Here is an 18,970-nt window from a genome sequence, read left to right as displayed (position 1 = left end):
GTTGCAGGTTGTAACGGAGATGCACATTGCGCTGGAGTTGCAGAAATCGACAAAGTTGCAGCTTCGCTTGGGAGTTTGCGAATTGCAATTACGTTTTGAATATCCAGTTGTAACAATCCACATTCCAAGAAATACTCCTCCATGTCCTGTCCATCTTCTAAGAGGTTTCTGAGCTCAAGGTTGGCAACAAAGGTTTGCAGAACAGAATTGTTTATGGTTAAGGTGTTCTTGCCGAAATCTCCGAAAATGGTTATATGTGCAGTAGCTGATGCCTTGTACATGTCAGTTTTTTGGAGCATTTTGCATTTTTGGCAGCTATGGAATTTGTTTTTTGGTTGAAAGTCAATCTGCCAAAATTTGCAGTTCCCGCAGCTGCGGGACACAGCCACCTCGGCTCGGTTAATGACTCCGTTGATAGAGCTGACCGGGTCTTCTTTAATTTCAGACGGAGCTATTTCTCCCAGTCCAGACAAGGGTTTTACTGCTTCAATTTGCGTTTCTTTTGTTGTTGTTAGGAAAAGTTCTCCGTTAAATTCCCGGGTGCTTAAAGAGGTGAATTGGTAGGTTTTACCCTATGAAAGTAGTCGAACTTGACCCTCCCACAGCTGAAGCCTAATTCGGCCGGTGACGTCCTCCACTTGAGCGCTTTGGGTTTCCAGGTTCCTCCCTTAAAATTCCACAGTTACTGTTCCCATGGTCAGGTGCACCATACGTGCAGTCAGTACACCAACCTGCCAAAATATAAACAAGAAAAATCATTAAGTGAAATAGCAGATGAAATACAATAGCTATTCTTTTAAAATAATATAAGATATTTGAGAACTTACATGTTGCCTTTGTGTCATTTTTTTGATCTCCTGGATGGTTCGTCTGCATTTATTTGGAGGCTGTTTGAAGGGAAACTGAACATCGTTGTTCACAGTCAGGTCGGTCCTTCGACCGCATAAAATGTCCAGTCCTTGACCCGAACGACCTAAGAAAAAGAGATAATGCAATAACACATAAATATACAATGTGTAAGAAAAAAAGTGACCTAGGTAGGTGTGGCAAGAGAGCAGTGTGCAGAGGACACAGAATTGATTACAGTGCAAAAGCACAAAAGTAATATTTAAAAAACCCACTACGCCACCCTGGGGGCTTTATACCAGGGAATCACCCAAATCAAACTCACAGCACATAAGGCTTACAGGTTCGCATCGGTTGGAGTCAGGCAAGAGACAGGGGTTTTATACAAATAGTAAAACATTTATTAAGTTAAGATTAATTAAACAGGTCAAGTAACCACTCATGAAATTGAGCAAACAGTCAAAATCAATAGATCACAATGAACAATGACACGTTCTTCCCTTAAGAATTGGTCCGGCAGTCGAGATCACTCACCCCCGAAGGGCACTACACTCCTAAAGAGAAAACCACAGCAAGCACATGTGCACTCACGCCACACACACACACACACACACACCCTCCGTGACACCGCAAACACTCCACAGTACCACCACCAAGATGAGGACCGCTGCACTTTGTCTCCTTGCCGTCCCAATTCTATAACACAGAACATACACGTAAGACACAGACCACAATAGAAAACATGAAAAACAATATACAGAAGGGAGGAACAATCCTCCACAAATCAAACAAATACAATATATAAATCTGAATCAGTCACAATTAGGCCCAAACACACAATTTTCATGTCAAGGAACAAGAAACAGTACGCAGATACAAAAATAGAGAAATACGCACCGGCCGGTCACGGTTCAATATGGCTCTGTAATACGTACACACCGCTGATATTCAGGGTACATTTATGAGAAATGTAAAGTCTCCTGCAGGCCTTAAGACATTCAGACCAAACGTCTGTACTTCATACCTGGGCCGCAAAGGCCAAACAAGAGAAACAGAGTAGGGCCTACTAAACATACAAAATAAATAAAAACAAAAACAACAAACATCACATACATAAATACACAGGATACAACAACTTAAATTAACAAACTAAACAAAAAACAAAATGAACAGTGATGACTTATACTGAGCATCCAGCACCACGGGCAACTCACGATATTCTGAGTGATAACGTCAACCAGCAATACAGGTCCACGCTGGCTCTAGTGAAATAACAGGCAGATAGTGAAAGGTGTTGTTAAAACAGTGTCACAGTAACGTTAATCGTCATTAGGCCAAATAGCCGGGCAGCAAAACAGTGCACGGAGCATGCATTCGCAGCAGCGCGTCTCTATGAGCGCCAGTTGAGCAAACAGCAGTAACGATCGCAAATGTTCGGTGCGTCGCGCTGCACAAGCCTCCGCTTCACTCGTTCCGTACAAAGAACGACGACGTACAACCCACCACAACCTTACTCAGGTCTATGGAAAACACCTGGAGTGGAAAGGCAACGAGAGAAGACTCACCAAGCGGCTCACGATCAGATAAAAACATTAAATATATTCGAGGTTGCAAACATACCTGAGGCTGGCAGTTATGAAATCACAAACCTCCTCCGCTTCACTAGGAGCTCACAAAACGAGCGCTGCAGACGATCCGCCGTTTATTTCCTCAGTCCACTAAAACAAAACGAGTCCACATCATCTGGTGCAAAAACACTCGCAACAGCGTCGCTAACCTGCAGTGCTTACCTCTCAACTCATACACAACGCCCCGGAAAGAGATAATGACATGACGTCACATACTGCCCTCCCGGCAACACACGAACATTTATCGCCCTTGGGACTGATGACGAATTACTATCCAGACGAGTGATAATACGAGGGGTGAACGCCTACTGCCACATAGGCTAAAAAGATTATAGCAAGCTGATTAAATACTTACTTGGTTCTTTGGAGATCCCGTTCAATTTTACCGGAGTTTTGCAGTTTTCCGCTCGAAGAAATATATTTCTCTTGTCTACGCAAAACACTGCTACTTGATGGAAGTCATCGCGACTCACTTATATGATTGCATTAAAATATTTAGTCTTTTTTAATGCTGATTGTTTAATTATCGACACATTGTGGATGTACCCTGTTATGCTTTTCTCCTAGTCCAGTCTGATTTTTTTGGGGTCGGATGCCATGATGACCGATCAGTAGTCAAATGTGGTGTGTGTGAATTTTAAACACCTTTTATAACCTACGGCCATCAGAAGTCAGACAAGGCTAGACAGACCAATTAGGTATGATAGACAGGTGTCGAGTGCAGAAGAGTTCAGTGAAAGGACAAACAGTCGTGTCAAAGTCAAACATAGGTTATTAGAAATACTGTGTGTGTGTGTGTGTGTGTGTGTGTGTGTGTGAGAGAGAGAGAGAGAGAGAGAGAGAGAGTGAGAGAGAGAGAGAGAGAGAGAGAGAAATTAAATCACTCAAAAGAGTAACATTAAAGAGAGAGAGAGAGAGAGAGAGAGAGAGAGAGAGAAAAAAATTCAATCACTCAAAAGAGTAACATTAAAGAGAGAGAGAGAGAGAGAGAGAGAGAGAGAGAGAGAAATCACTCAAAAGAGTAACATTAAAATGCCAGTAGGCACTCTTTGACCTAATATTTGCTATAAAAAGTTTACATGTAACAATTGCATGATCAGAAAAAACAGATGGACTACTTACACAACTTTTCACAATATTAAAATGATGTTTAAAACAGTATAATCTATCTAATCTGGCCAAAGAGATTAAATTCTCTCGAGTATGTCCACGTATACTGTTTAACATTTTTTCAAACGCCTCCATATATCACACAATTTATAAGGCTCGATCAATGTTCGTATAGCACGACCTGAGGCTTCATGAGGTCCGGCGTGATTTATATATCTGTTAGTGCTCCTCCCGAAATTAGTTAATAAAACTTCACTTCACGAGTTCCCACTTACATCAAATTAAATAGAGTAAAGATTATGCGTATTTGGCGTGCTGTCCAGGGGAGGGCTCCGGGCTCGGATTTTTGCCCGAACCCAGAGTATCCCCCAAAATGCAAGGAGTGGAGGACAGCCACCAGAAAACCCCCAAATACGCAGAAAAATTGGTGGGCTGATAATTTGAGAGGCCTGGCTGCTAGACCAGGAGAGCCCGTGTTGCCTCGCTGCTTCGGGCGGACGGGTTCTACTGGCTGAAGGAAACTTGGCGTTGGAAGACCGATCGGGAAAGCTCTTGCCACGTCTGAGGGGGGCCAGGCTCACTGCAACAGACGGGAAAGAACCCTACCGGACGATGGATGAGGAGAATTTTTGTAAAATTACCGATCGGGAGGGCCCTTTGCAACGTCTGAGGGGGGTCCGGCTCACTGCAACAGACGAGAAGCGAGCTCTTCCGGCTGATAAATGAGGAACATCCTCAAAATCAGAAAGGCAGATGGGAAGGCTCTTACAACATCTGAGGGGGGCCGGGCTCACTGCAACAGACGAGAAAAACCCTACCGGACGATAAATGAGGAGCGGCCTAGAATTTGGCGTACCAATCAGGAAGGCTCTTTATCGAGTCTGAGGGGGGCCTGGCTCACTGCAACAGACGTAAGACGAGCTCTTCCGGCTGATAAATGAGGAGCATCCTCAAAATCAGGGGGGCAGATTGGGAAGGCTTCTTACAGCATCTGAGGGGGGCCAGGCTCACTGCAACAGATGAAAAAGAAGACCCTACTGAACGATAGAGGAGGAGCAGCCTAGAATTTGGCGGACCGATCGGGAAGGCTCTCTACCAAGTCTGAGGGGGGCCTGGCTCACTGCAACAGATGTAAGATGAGCTCTTCCAGCTGATAAATGAGGAGCATCCTCAAAATCAGCGGGGTAGATTGGAAAAGGCTTCTTACGGCGTCTGAGGGGGGCCAGGCTCACTGCAACAGATGGGAAAAAACCCTACCGGCCGATTAAATTAGGAGCGGTCTTGAATAAAATTACCGATCGGAAAGGCTCTTGCAACATCTGAGGGGGGCCAGGCTCACTGCAACAGACGAGAAACAAGCTGTACCAGCTGATAATGAGGAGCATCCTCAAATCAGAAGGACCGATTAGGAAGGCTCTTACAACGTCTGAGGGGGGCCTGGCTCACTGCAACAGACGAGAAAAACCCTGCCGGCCAATAAATGAGGAGCAACCTAGAATTTGACAGACTGATCGGGGAGGTTCTTGCAACGTCTGAGGGGGGCCGAGCTCACTGCAACAGACGAGAAACAAACCCTAACGGCCGATAAATGAGGAGCATCCTCAAATTAGAGTGACTGATCGGGAAGGCTCTTGCAATGTCTGAGGGGGGCCCGGCTCACTGCAACAGACGAGAAACAAACCCCCACCGACCAATAAATGAGGAGCATCCTCAAATTGGAAAGACCGATCGGGAAGGTTCTTGCAACATCTGAGGGGGGCCGGGCTCACTGCAACAGACGAGAAACTAACCCTAATGGCCGATAAATGAGGAGCTTCCTCAAATTAAGATGACCAATCGGGAAAGCTCTTGCAATGTCTGAGGGGGGCCCGGCTCACTGCAACAAACGAAAAAACCTTACCGTCCGGAGAAAGAGCCCACAACGAGATTCAACATGCGCGAAGTTTGAAAACCGTCGATCGGGGGCTCAAGCCGCATCTGACGGGAGATTAGAATCACAGCGTCAGATGAGTGAGCCCTACCAAATTGATAAATGGGGCGTCGAATTTAAAAAGAAAGACTGACCGAGGGGGCCCACCCACCTTCCGCCAGGAGCAGATTCCTGGCATCAGATGAGTGGGTACTATCGGCCGACGGTACGGAGAAAGAGATGGGGAAACACGCGCCAGGAGAGCTTTCACAACATTCGACGGGAGATCAATGCTCACTGCAATCGGAAAGGGAAGCTTCACCGGACGGAAAAAGAAAAGATGGATAGTGACTGAGAGGCTCTGACGGCATCCGATGGGAGATTAAGACTCATTGCTTCCAATGGGGGAGCCTCGCCAGATGGATAAGGGAGAAAATTAGCCAGAGAAACTGAGCTCCTGTGGGAGCAGAGGGAACAGCACTGCTGTGGCAGTGGTGAAAATTAGCCAGAGAAACTGAGCTCCTGCGGGAGCAGAGGAAATAGCACTGCTGTGGCAGTGGAGAAAATTAGCCAGAGAAACTGAGCTCCTGTGGGAGCAGAGGGAACAGCACTGCTGCGGCAGTGGTGAAAATTAGTCAGAGAAACTGAGCTCCTGCGGGAGCAGAGGAAAAAGCACTGCTGCGGCAGTGGTGAAATTAGCCAGAGAAACTGAGCTCCTGCGGGAGCAGAGGAAACAGCACTGCTGCGGCAGTGGAGAAAATTAGTCAGAAACTGAGCTCCTGCGGGAGCAAAGGAAACAGCACTGCTGCGGCAGTGGTGAAATTAGCCAGAGAAACTGAGCTCCTGCGGGAGCAGAGGAAACAGCACTGCTGCGGCAGTGGAGAAAATTAGCCAGAGAAACTGAGCTCCTGTGGGAGTAGAGGGAACGGCACTGCTGCGGCAGTGGAGAAAGTTTAGCCAGAGTAACTGAGCTCCGTGTGAGCAGAGGGAACAGCACTGCTGCTGCTGCTGTGGAGAAAATTAGCCGGAGAAACAGAGCTCCTGTGGGAGCAGAGGGAACGGCACTGCTGCTGCTGTGGAGAAAATTAGCCGGAGAAACTCAGCTCCTGGGGGAACTGAAGGAACGGCACTGCTGCAGCAGAAGAAAAATGGTTGAACAGACAAATGGAGAAACATGTTTGTATAACCAACTGAGACTTTTGAAATTACTGCTTGATTATTGCAGAATGCTCCTTTTAATTAGTATGAAGGAAATAACATATACTCCCTCACAATTGTGTGCAACAAATTACGATATAATCGTAGTACAGAAACCTTGTCATTGTATGCATTTACTTGGCATAAACGAGAACTAATCATGATTGTGAACTGCTCTGAAATAAAGCGTTGTTGTTGTGAAGGCTGTAGAACGCACAGATTCTGAATGTGAAGCTCACGTTTATTTAATGAAATCATGGCCTTTGAGGTTTGCGTAATCGTGATATACGTTTTCTTTCCCCAAAATATAAGATGGCTTAAAATAATAATTATTATGCTATACAATATAGCCTACTGTAAGAAATTTGTGTTATATTTAGGAAAACAGGAGCTCCAAATTGGATTGTATTTCATGAAATGCAGCTCGTCTTGCTTCGTCCGGATTCTGACTTTCAGTTTGCAAAGTCTCTGTCCGGATCAAACTGAACGAAGATTAGGTTCGTTTCTTGTGCGAAAGCGTTCTGTATGGTTTGAATTATCTGACCATTTACAGAAAGTTCCTTTTTATGTTGATGTAATGTTAAAAGCCTTATAGAAAGCCTTCTTTAGGTGAATTTTGTTTGTATGAATGGCTACAACTTCTAAAGATATTTCAAAGGAATTTCCAGTTTTTTTTTTTTTTTTTTTTTTTTTATTGTTTTTTTAAATTATTATTTATTTATTTTTTATTTTTATTTATTTTTTATTATTATTTTTTATTATTTATTTATTTATTTATTTATTTATTTATTTATTTCTGGTGTCATTATAAATGTAGTACTAGTGAAGTAATTAGATGTGCTTAGTTTTCCCAAAAGCTCTCTCTGTTTGCTGCAGATCATTAAACTGTTACACTGCCTTAGAAGTCTGTCCAAAATCATTGACAAAACGCTGCTTTACAAGCCATGTCTCGTAAGGCAGTGAGGCAAAGAGTCAGCTGGCTAAGTTTTTGGGAGTTACTCGCCCGAGTGACGATGCGCTGACGTCAGACGCACGTTCGTTTACGAGCCGATTAATGTCAAGAAGCAGCACACTACAATAGTAGTGGGAAGTTCGGATCCTTTTTACTGATACGGATCTTTGAATCTTGTTTAGCAAAATGGACGAATCTTTTCTAAAGTGATCCCGTTAATTTAAGCAGAATCTAATTAAAATGTTACATGTTACATTTTCCAGCACGTTTAGTACTTCCCTGTACAGAACATATGCGCGTGCTCGGTAAACAAATGAACGAATCACTCTCTGAGAAAACTCGTTGTTCAAAAGATTCGGATTAAAGATTCATACAAAATGAATGAATCGTTCGTAAACAGCATCACTACAGCAGGACGCGGTATGTCATGTAAGTTCTTTAGTGCACTCGCACAATTTGCAATGTGAAAGCAAACAAAACTAACCCAACATGTAAAAATGAATCAAAACATGAGCTTCAGTTCAGACCCCGGTGCGGACTTTAAGGTGTGGAAATGTCCTGAGTCGCAAATGCTTGTAAGAAGGTTGTACTCACTGTGTCCCTGTGTGACCGAGCTCATATGGGCATCAAGTTGAGACATATTGAATCAAGGGAGAGCTGGTTCCGACTAGTGGCTTGTCTTTTTTTGTGATGTACGCTGTAGCATTGTCATTATCTGAGTGATGTAGCCTCAAAATATCTGTATATTCACTTTCCCAGAAGTATAATTATTTGTTCATCGCCACGGTCACCGCGTGCGCGTGCATGATGAACGTATTCTCGTGGATTAAAAGTAACGTAGGCAAAGTACACAGCGATCGCAAGCTTGAGGTGTGCCAGTAATACATTCATTATTTAAGATCGTTTTCTATTTCTTAAGACAGAAACTGTTGTAGTTTAATGTTGCAAGTCTCTGCAGTGTGCATTCTTTGATGACCGAGTGCTGCTTTCGCAGTTGACTCTGTTGTCGTGGTTCCAAAAACGCAACGTTATTAACATGCCTTTAGGACATTGATTATAGAAGTTGTTCATCGATTAGAATTGTTAGAAGACAAAATGCCAATTGTGTTTCGTAGGGAAAAGCAGAAATCTTTTACCATAAATGCTGATGAAGCGGTATGAGTTGAGTTTAAAAATAGCTTAAACTTTTGTTAGGAAAATACTTGTTTCTTGAGCATTTGGAGTTAGCCTAGCAGCGTGAGTGTGCAGGCGGGGCCCTGCCTGAAGCCATCCATGCTAAAATAAAAATGGTCAACTGGTAAATGGTCAAATGGTAAATCTGTAGTATAAGTACACCTCATATCGTTGATCAGATTGATTAGCTTACCATGCTCCACCTGTGTTCAATTAGGTTTAATTATCTGCCGTGCTCCCCTTGTTAATTAGGTTTGATTAGCTGACGGCTCCGTTGTTTAATTATCTGTTAGTGCTCCTCCCGAAATTAGTTAATAAAACTTCACTTAAAAGTTTGTCTTGTTACTGTAAAAATTAGCTTTTCTCATTTATTTCAAAGATGAAAAATATTTTGTCAGCCAAAGATGGTAAAAACATTAGCGAGAATTTATTTTTTTAGTCTAAAACACTACAGTATCTGTTAATTTTCTCGAAATGTTGTGACTTTTCCTCAGTGTCCTGAAAATGCATATGTTTCAACAAGCTGAAGGGTTGTGAAGTGTGCATATGGAAAGTGTATAAGATCTGGCTGTTCTTGGGTCAATTTGAACTATAGACAGCTATTCAAAAACAACTGCACAGACCCCAAATACAAAACACTTCTTTGGTGTATGTCAGAGCTCTTTAACTCTAGTCATGAAGTGAAATTGTCTTGCAGCGTTTAACATTTTAATTTCTACGTTTGTGAAAATAAAAAAAATTGTTTTACCAGTAAACTGTGTGTCACACCTCCACTGATGACCATGTAAGCACTCTATAATTTCCATATATGGTTTGAGTAATCTGAACCATATATTTACATCATTTTCATTATATTTATGAAGTAGATATGTTATTCAGAAGTAGTTTGAGAAGTAATGTTAAAATATGATTTGAATTCAATCTCCAAAGAATCAGGGCGCATATTGTAGTTTGACACTGCATCACAAATGGAGAGTCTATCGCTATTTATCTATTGCTCTGTCATTTCTTTTGTATATCAGTCACCAAATATGAAAACTAGAATCTGAAAGCTGTGAAATAATATTTTTGTCAAGATTACTTTAGAAAAAAGATTAAGATCTTACAGTTCTAAATCTATAATTGTAAACTCCCCACATGTGTAGGTCTTTAAAACATTTTTTTACAAGAAATTAAAATTGGAAATGAATTAAAAGTAAATTATTTGTACTCGCTTCTATTCTTTTTGCATAGTGTGATTTTTGCAGAATTTTATTTAATCCAATTAGGGTCAATTGACATGAGGGTTAAGTGCAAAAACCTAAAACAACACAAAAACAGAAATGAAAATTATATCAAAGCAATTAGTTGACACAGAATTAGTTCAGTTCATTCAAGGGTAAATTTAGGAATCAATGTTATACTGTAATGTGAACATGAAACATGTAACATAAACCGCAGTAAATATATATTCTAAGCAGCAGAGCATGTCAATCTTGTTTTGTAAAGAATTTTTACACACAAATAAAAATTGTATAATGATGCCTGATGTTAGACATGAATTAAGTGTTTTGTTAGTTTGAGTGCATTTTAAATATAAAGTTAATTGCTGTGAAGTAAAAAACAAAACAAAAAAATCTGTTTTAAACCTTCTTGACAAATGTATAAATAGTACGAGTATATATGTATACGCGAAAACTCATATCGGCGTGTCTATGCCCCGCTGTTTTTGGCATGCATATGATACGCACTTTATGGCGTATTATACAAACGAACCCCCCACCCCACTACCCTAAACCTACCCAAGAGGGTGTCATATATACGCCATAAAGTGCGTATCATATGCACGCCAAAATGAGTTTTGGCGTATACATTCCATGACATTGCACACTCGTACTAGACTCCAGAACAAAATCTTAAGTCCAGGGGATTCATTGCAAGTTTTACACATTTCGCAGTTGTGGATCATAACCAGGTTGTAAGTGCTGATTAAAAATGCCAAAAGAAGAAACAGGAGCAAGAGACAAACAATAGAGAGTAGGCAATTTATTGAAAACTGCATTTAAACTGAAACAGGTCATTCATCAGCTGATCAAAAGTTTTAGACCATAGCCATAAAAAGGTCAAATCTGCACAAAAATATGGCTTTCATGTCATTGTCCTTCAAGCAGTCATACTGTCAAGATCTCCTGATGGCAAAGGCAAAAAGGCTTTCTCTCTTTGAACGTGGCAGGATTGTTGAGCTGCACAAGCAAGGCCTTTCGTAACGCGACATCACTGCTGAGGTTGGACGCAGTAAGACAGTCATTTTACATTTCTTAAAAAATCCTGAGTGTTATGGGACAAAAAAGTCAAGTGGTAGACCCAAAAAGATTTCACCTGCACTGAGCCGCAGGATCCGACGGGTTGTCCGTGAAGACACAGGTCGATCCTCAACCCATTTTAAGGCCCTTACTGATGCTGACTCCAGCCCAATAACCATAAGACGTCATCTGCTAGAGAAGGGCTTCAAGAACAAAAAACGTCTTCAAAGGCCACGTCTCCTCCCACGACACAAACTTGCCAGTTTAGAATTTGCAAGGGAGCACCGAACATGGGACATTGAAAAGTGGAAGAAAGTTTTATTCTCTGACGAGAAATTTTTTACCTGGACGGTCCTGATGACTTCCAACGTTACTGGCATGAGAAGGAGATCCCACCTGAGATGTTTTCTATGTGGCCCAGTGGAGGAGGCTCCATCATGATCTGGGGTGCTTTTTCCTTCAAGGGGAAAATGGAGCTTCAGGTTGTGCAGGGGCGTCAAACGGCGGCTGGCTATGTGGATCTGTTGCAGCGGGCATCCCTCTTGACCGAGGGCCCCCGTCTGTGCGGAAATTATTGGGTCTTTCAACAGGACAACGCTGCAATTCACAACAACCGCCTGACGAGGGACTTCTTCCAGGAGAATAACGTTGCTCTTTTGGACCATCCTGCGTGTTCCCCTGATCTAAATCCCATTAAGAACATTTGGGGATGGATGGCAAGGGAAGTTTACAAAAATGGACGTCAGTTCCAGACGATGATGCCCTTTGTGATGCCCTTTGTGAAGCCATCTTCACCACATGGAGCAACGTTCCCACCCGCATCAAGCATGCCGAAACAAGTTTTTGAAGTGATCAACAAGAACGTAGGAGCTACTCACTACTGAGTCATTTTTTGACACTTTTAGTACTGTTGTGCGTTTATTTTTGGGCTATGGTCTTAAACTTATGATCAGCTGATGAACGGCCTGTTTGAGTTTAAATGCAGTTTTCAATAAATTGCCTAATCTCTATTTTTTGTCTCTTGCTCCTGTTTCTTCTTTTGGCATTTTGAAGCAGCACTTACAACCCGGTTATGATCCACAAGTGTGAAATGTGTAAAACTTGCAATGAATCCCCTGGTCTTAAGATTTTGTTCAGGAGTATATTTATACGCATTTACATGTGATCGGGTTGATCCAACACAAACACTGTAAAAGACAATTATAATTATTTAGGTGATATTATTTCAACTTAGAAAGTCAGCAGAAAGGTAAATGTTTAAAATGAATCTCTTGTTTCAGGTGTGTGGGAATACAAATGTAAACTCATGGTAAGTGTGTCGTTTCACCTTTTGTCTTTAATGGCTGTTGCTGATGATGGTAATCAATATCTGAGTTAAGTGTGAATAAATGGGTGAAGGTGTGACTCTTCCTGATGTCTATGATAATCAGGGCTATAGTTGTGCTGATTGGATTAGAGCTGTTTCTATAACTGCTCACATCCTTTACATGCTTTGTTTGCTTTATCTTCACCTGTAAGGACGGCCCTCTGAAATCTCTATAAAACACAATGTTTCTCAGCTTTAGTCACACTTGATGACTGCAGCACTGCTGGTGAAGCCACTGAGAGACACGTGATACACTATAATAAAGATGGCATTTATTAAAGTGAAGGGGGAAGACCTGAAGATTGAAGAAACATTCAGAGTCAAGCATGAAGACGTGAAGATTGAAGAAACATTCAGAGTCAAACATGAAGACGTGAAGATTGAAGAAACATTCAGAGTCAAGCATGAAGACGTGAAGATTGAAGAAACATTCAGAGTCAAGCATGAAGACGTGAAGATTGAAGAAACATTCAGAGTCAAGCATGAAGAAACTGAGGAGCAAAGAGGTTGGTTTCATTCTCAAAGCTGAACTCGGTCATTTGATCCTTATTAAAATCATCAGCTCTTCATAAATGAAGGATATTTTGAAGAATGTCATATGAGTGTAATAATTAAAGTGGTTTTATTTGACATGGAGCGGGTCATACAGATTACAGTTGAGATTACATGTCCAGACAAAAACTGCCTTCAACCTCAGAACATCCGACTTCCAAGTTGGACATTCGTTATTATGACGTCATGCATTAAATGAGTAAAAATCTGTTGAAAAATATGATCACATTAACATACCTGAACATAAATAGTTGCAAACGTTCATTGAATCACTCAATAAATTAGTCATATGTCAAAAACAGTCGTCTAATAAATCTTTTCTCCAGCTGACACACTTGATACATAGTTATACTGCTGTCTGCGTTTGTTCTTCATTTAAAGGCTTTGATCAGCAAATAAAACAACCTGTAACTTCATAATGAACTGGTTTAAACTCTCAATGGATGTTTACCAACAGGCGTATTTTAATCTCTAATATTCTTCATTTCTCTTTAGAAAAAAGCACAATAACAACTACAATCAACAGAAGAACGTACGTCATACCTCGAGGTAAGCAGCTAATACATGCAATATTATTAATATAATATAAACTCATATAGTGAACACAGTATAAAGCAGCATTTCTTCTCTCCCACAGGTCTACAGGTCTGCTTCCTCACAGACTCAATGTGTCGGGATATTGAGGACTATTTCCCAAATGCTCAATGCTGGGTTCACCCAGACACAACTCTCATGAGATCTGCTCAACAACACATCAGACACTTTGAGAAACTCCACAAGTACACATTAGTGATTCTCCACATCGGAACAAACGACATCGCGAGTGGAGCGCCTGCGTCGACTGTGGTCCAGCGAATGAAAATGCTCATAGCCAGAATCTCATTGGTCAATCCACACGTTCTGTATTTCACAATCAGCGCTGTTTTACCACGAGTGAACGACGACTCCACAATGAAAACGACAATCAAACAATGCAACAGCCTGATCCAACACTGGACTTCACAAACAAGTAATATCCTGTTTCTGAACACTACAAAACCATTTCTCAAAAATGGAAGAATAATCCAAAACCTATACAAAGACGACGGACTTCACCTAAATCAAGAAGGAAAACACAAACTTTTCACACAATTTCAGCGTTTCCTCGGGCAATTTTGCCGGTTTTCATCAAATGCAAAACACACTTAAAAACACTTCATGAAAATCTGAAAAACATAAACTTGACTTGTTCAATAGATTTGTGCAGCAATAAAATACATTTCAATTAACAAGACCTCACATATCTTCCTGAAATTCATCTTTACCTACACACAACTACAACAAAGTGACGAGTGTGTAGCACACAAATTTAGCCTTTACCTCTGTTGTTTTAAGTTTCATCTGGTTACTTTCTACAATAATGTTATGAAGGTCAACTGTACACATGACTATAATAAAACTATCTTGTGGTTTTAAATCTTGACATGAGTCACATTATTTACAGCACATCCCAATCCAAATTGTTCTTTCTTTAGTCTCTTCACATTTCATCACGTCTGTTCCTTAGAAAGATTAGTAGCGAGGCGACACCTCTCATGACTTCTGGGTCGAGCCGTTAGTTCTGTCATCATGTCTGATCTGGGCCGGGGTTCCCCAGATATGTAATTCCCAGAATACCCAGACCAAGATGCAAAAACTCTTTCAAATGAAAAAATGCAATTTAAATGTAATCACTAGGCTTGTTCGACTTCACCTAGCAATGCGCAGACCGATCGGTGTCTGACTTGAAGCACTGCATGCCAGTTAGAAATTTTGTCCGACTTGAGACAGCGCAGACGGCACGTGACTGTGACGTATGTCAACAAAGTACTGCGAGAGTGATTCGAGAGCAGCCGGCTGATGCAGCCGATGCAGATTCTTAAGAGCGGCTGCTCGAGCTCTGATGACGACACAGCTGATCCGCGATTGGCCGGATTCACCGCATGACAGCGATCACGTGCGTTTCGTGTTTATTCTAAAACCTTATGTTATGCTAATGCTCACAAATAATTTATTTATAACACTAAAACCTCTTTTCATGTAGTTGCATTGTTATATTGTCATGTTTATCAAACTAAAAAAAAAAAAAAAAAAAAACCCTGATAAAAACACCACTTGACAGCACTTCATTGATAGTGTAGGTTTATATGTTGAACTTCAAAGCAGCACTGGGTAACTTTTGCTCTCTGGGTTCCCCCTACGGTTGGGAAAAAATAATGTCCTCAACTACTGTCGTAAGCTCTGTCATCCTACAACAGGGGATGCCATCGCGCGTGCATTTGTTGACATGACAACCCTGATAGCCCTGAACTAGTGATGCGCGGGTCGTCTCATAACCCGCGGACCCTGTATGTCTATTTAATGGTCGTGGGGCGGGTTGTTAAAATATATACAGTGGTGTGGGGGCGGGCCAAGTAATTTCATAAAAGCAGCACTGACAGTTAACCTAAACACTGCAGGAGGAGTTCACATGCAGGTGTTCTTCTGGCGTCACGTGTGAAATATCTTCATCCCAGGTAACGTTACAGTCAGTGGCATGTTTTAGCATGTCATATGAATATAATTTCATGGGTTTTATTTTTTTCAAACGCCAAATAATCATGACTATATTATCCGACAAACAAAGTTGGGCTCGCACGTCCGAATTAAAGAAGTGTGGGTGTTGGTAGAAGTGACGTATATGCCGTGAAGCAGTCGAATTTTGTAGTTCTTTTTGTTCTCGGGTTACTACCCGAAACCCGAAGTTTAAAAGTACAATTAAAAACGATACAGACCCCGTCAGGCTATGGCAGACGTGTCATTCAACCTATTGTAAGTCAATGTATCATCTTGAGTCTTGAAAATATATTATGAAGGTTGAAAAGTTACCTAGTGCTGTTTTAAGGGTCTGTAAAGTTTGAATTTTATTTTGTTGTGTTAGTTTAAGTGTTTTTTTTGTCTAATCACATCATTTAGGTCCATCAACTATCTTGTATAATTTATAAAATTTTGTCAAAATAGAATTTTTGACAATACAATATTCTTTAACAGAAATGTAACACTTAAGACTGTTCAGTAATACTCAAAAGCTGACCATCAGAAATCAACAACTGACCAACTAATAATATATTAGACTCAATCCAATGTCTAAATTGCCGACTGATTCAAGAGAATGGGCTGACTGATTCAAGCTGATAGAAGAGCATCTTTGACTGAAATAACCACTCGTTAAAACCGAGGTGTGCAGCAAAGCATTTGTGAAGCCACAACATGCACAACCTTGAGGCGGATTGGCTACAACAGCAGAAGACCCCACCGGGTACCACTCATCTCCACTACAAATAGGAAAAAGAGGCTACAATTTGCACAAACTCACCAAAATTTGACAGGTGAAGACTGGAAAAATGTTGCCTGGCCTAATGAGTCTCGATTTCTGTTGAGACATTCAGATGGTAGAGTCAGAATTGGGCGAGCATGGATCCATCATGCCTTGTTACCACTGTGCAGGCTGGTGGTGGTGGTGTAATGTTGTGGGGGATGTTTTCTTGGCACACTTTATGCCCTTTAGTGCCAATTGGGCATAGTTTAAATGCCACAGCCTACCTGAACGTTGTTCTGAAAGCGAAAGGGAGTCAAACACAGGTATTATTAGGAACATGGTTTATTAGGAACATGGTATGGTGGAACATTATTAGGAACATGGTATGGTGTTCCTAATAATCCTTTAGGGGAGTGTATATAAAGACATGTAGGGCTGTCCTCGACTAAGGATTTAGACAATCGAATCAGAATTGTCGAATCTCTCTATGGTCGACTGATAGTCGAATTGTCTGTGTGTGTGAATGGGTTGGGAGGGGCACGACACTAGTCAGCAGAAGGGTAAAACTATTTTTATTTTCTTTTACACACTGCACACAGCCACAACTTTTAATAAAGCGACCAAAACTTCCTGCCAACTGACAGACGAACTGACAATGGCTTTCTTATTTAGGTTTAAAGGTAATGTGGTGGATAAACATTCATAAACTGTTTTCTCACAAAGCCACGATCGAAATACAGAACATCACACAAATATATAAAATAACATTTTGATAAATAAACCTAAAAAAAATACCTGCCTAGAGAGGAAAAAAACACTTTGAATGCATTTACATGCATGTACCGATTGTGCCTAAAGGGGGTGAAGACGTACGCGAAGCTCAGCCCCGCTCACCTCAGGATCTCACTCACCACCACCTGACGCGCACATTATATACACGCGAGCTCAATTTTGAATTGACTGACAGATGAGCTGCACGAAAGCGCTCTGTGGTGCAGCAGGATTTTAAACAACTTCCTGAGTGGCCGCGGACAGGCGCTGAATGCCGCCGGTGTGTGTACGCTCACTGAACGTGTTCTAATTTTAAAGGCGTGGCGCGAAGCTCAGCGCCCTTAAAGGGGTCGCACACCTATGCTCAGCTCAGCTCAGCACCGCGACACGTCTTTAAAATATTGAGCACCCCCATATTGCCAAAATGGTTTGATCCTCGTTTCATAACACCCGTGAAGATTCGACCGTGAGATCGGTGGTCGAATCAGGCTCCGCATATCAATGCATCGAATCTTCCACTATTCGGGGTTACCCCTAAAGACATGATAAATATTTTTTCAGTCTGATAAAAAATTCCCTTTGTGGATAAAATTGAGTCTAATTCTGACTCGCTTCTTAATTATGAATTCAGGCCTCTAGGGTGATTTAGTACCATAACAATAATCAGCACATTATACAGTCTTTTAAACATGAGGTGTTTCCTGTCTGTGTGATTCATTCCACACTGATGAAATAAAACCAGTTCTCTCATACATCAATACTCATGTGGCACTCCAGCATTTTTTTATACCTAAAACTTTTCCCAGTCACCACATGTGAACGCCTTCTATACAGTGTGAACTCTCATGTGTATGTTAAGGGTTCCTTTTCGGTTGAAACTTTTCCCACACTTTTGGCAGGTGAACGGCTTCTCTCCAGAGTGAACTATCATGTGTCTGTTAAGGGTTCCTTTTCGGTTGAAACTTTTTCCACATTGTTGGTAGGTGCCCATACGGAAATGTAATATATGTCTATATATGAAATATCAATATATGCGATATATGTGATATATAAAGTAAAAACATATATGAAACATATTAGAAATTGGAACAATTCCATATATTGACATATAAATGTATCCCATATATTATATATGTTAATGTATGTATAATACATATTTTGACATATAGGTCTCATATATGAAATATCCTAATATGCTCATATAGAGTAAAAACATAAATGCACATATATGCACAGCATCAGAAATTCCATATATTGACATATATCTTTAGTCCACATATTATATATGTTTAAATTATATATGTGACAAATCATTATCACTGTCAAATGTCGTAGAGTCTTAAAATCTATACGCTGTATAAAACAAATGACATTTAAAATATAAAATATTTATAATGTTACTTATTGTCAGGTGAGGCAAGAGATGAAGGACTCAAGGGTGCAGAGGTTAATGGGCTTTTTATTAGGCTTCAAAAATAAACAATCGAAACAATCAAACCCCTTCATGGTGGTAACTGGCTCACCTTAGTTTTTTATACAATAAGAAATCCTCACAAAAACGGGAATTCACTTTTGCCAATATTTTGTGTTCAAACTAACTGTAAGATTCTCAATGAGGGAGTGAAAATAAATTGTATCTATTTAACCACTGAATGAGATAACATAGTAACAATTAGCACATGGATGGAAATCCAAGACAGCATTGTGAATATCAAAGCTCAACACTATAAGTAAACAAATAAACAGTAAATCAATTCCAAACCCAAAATAGTGATACACAAACAAAAAACTGTACCAAACAATTCAAAATGTCATAGAGGGAAAAGGATATACAGTCTACAATGCAAGTGTCTTATATGAGTGTTGTA

The sequence above is a fragment of the Pseudorasbora parva genome, chromosome 20 (genome assembly GCF_024679245.1).
Source record: "Pseudorasbora parva isolate DD20220531a chromosome 20, ASM2467924v1, whole genome shotgun sequence".
NCBI lineage: Eukaryota > Metazoa > Chordata > Actinopteri > Cypriniformes > Gobionidae > Pseudorasbora > Pseudorasbora parva.
Note: the sequence above shows the minus strand (reverse complement) of the source record.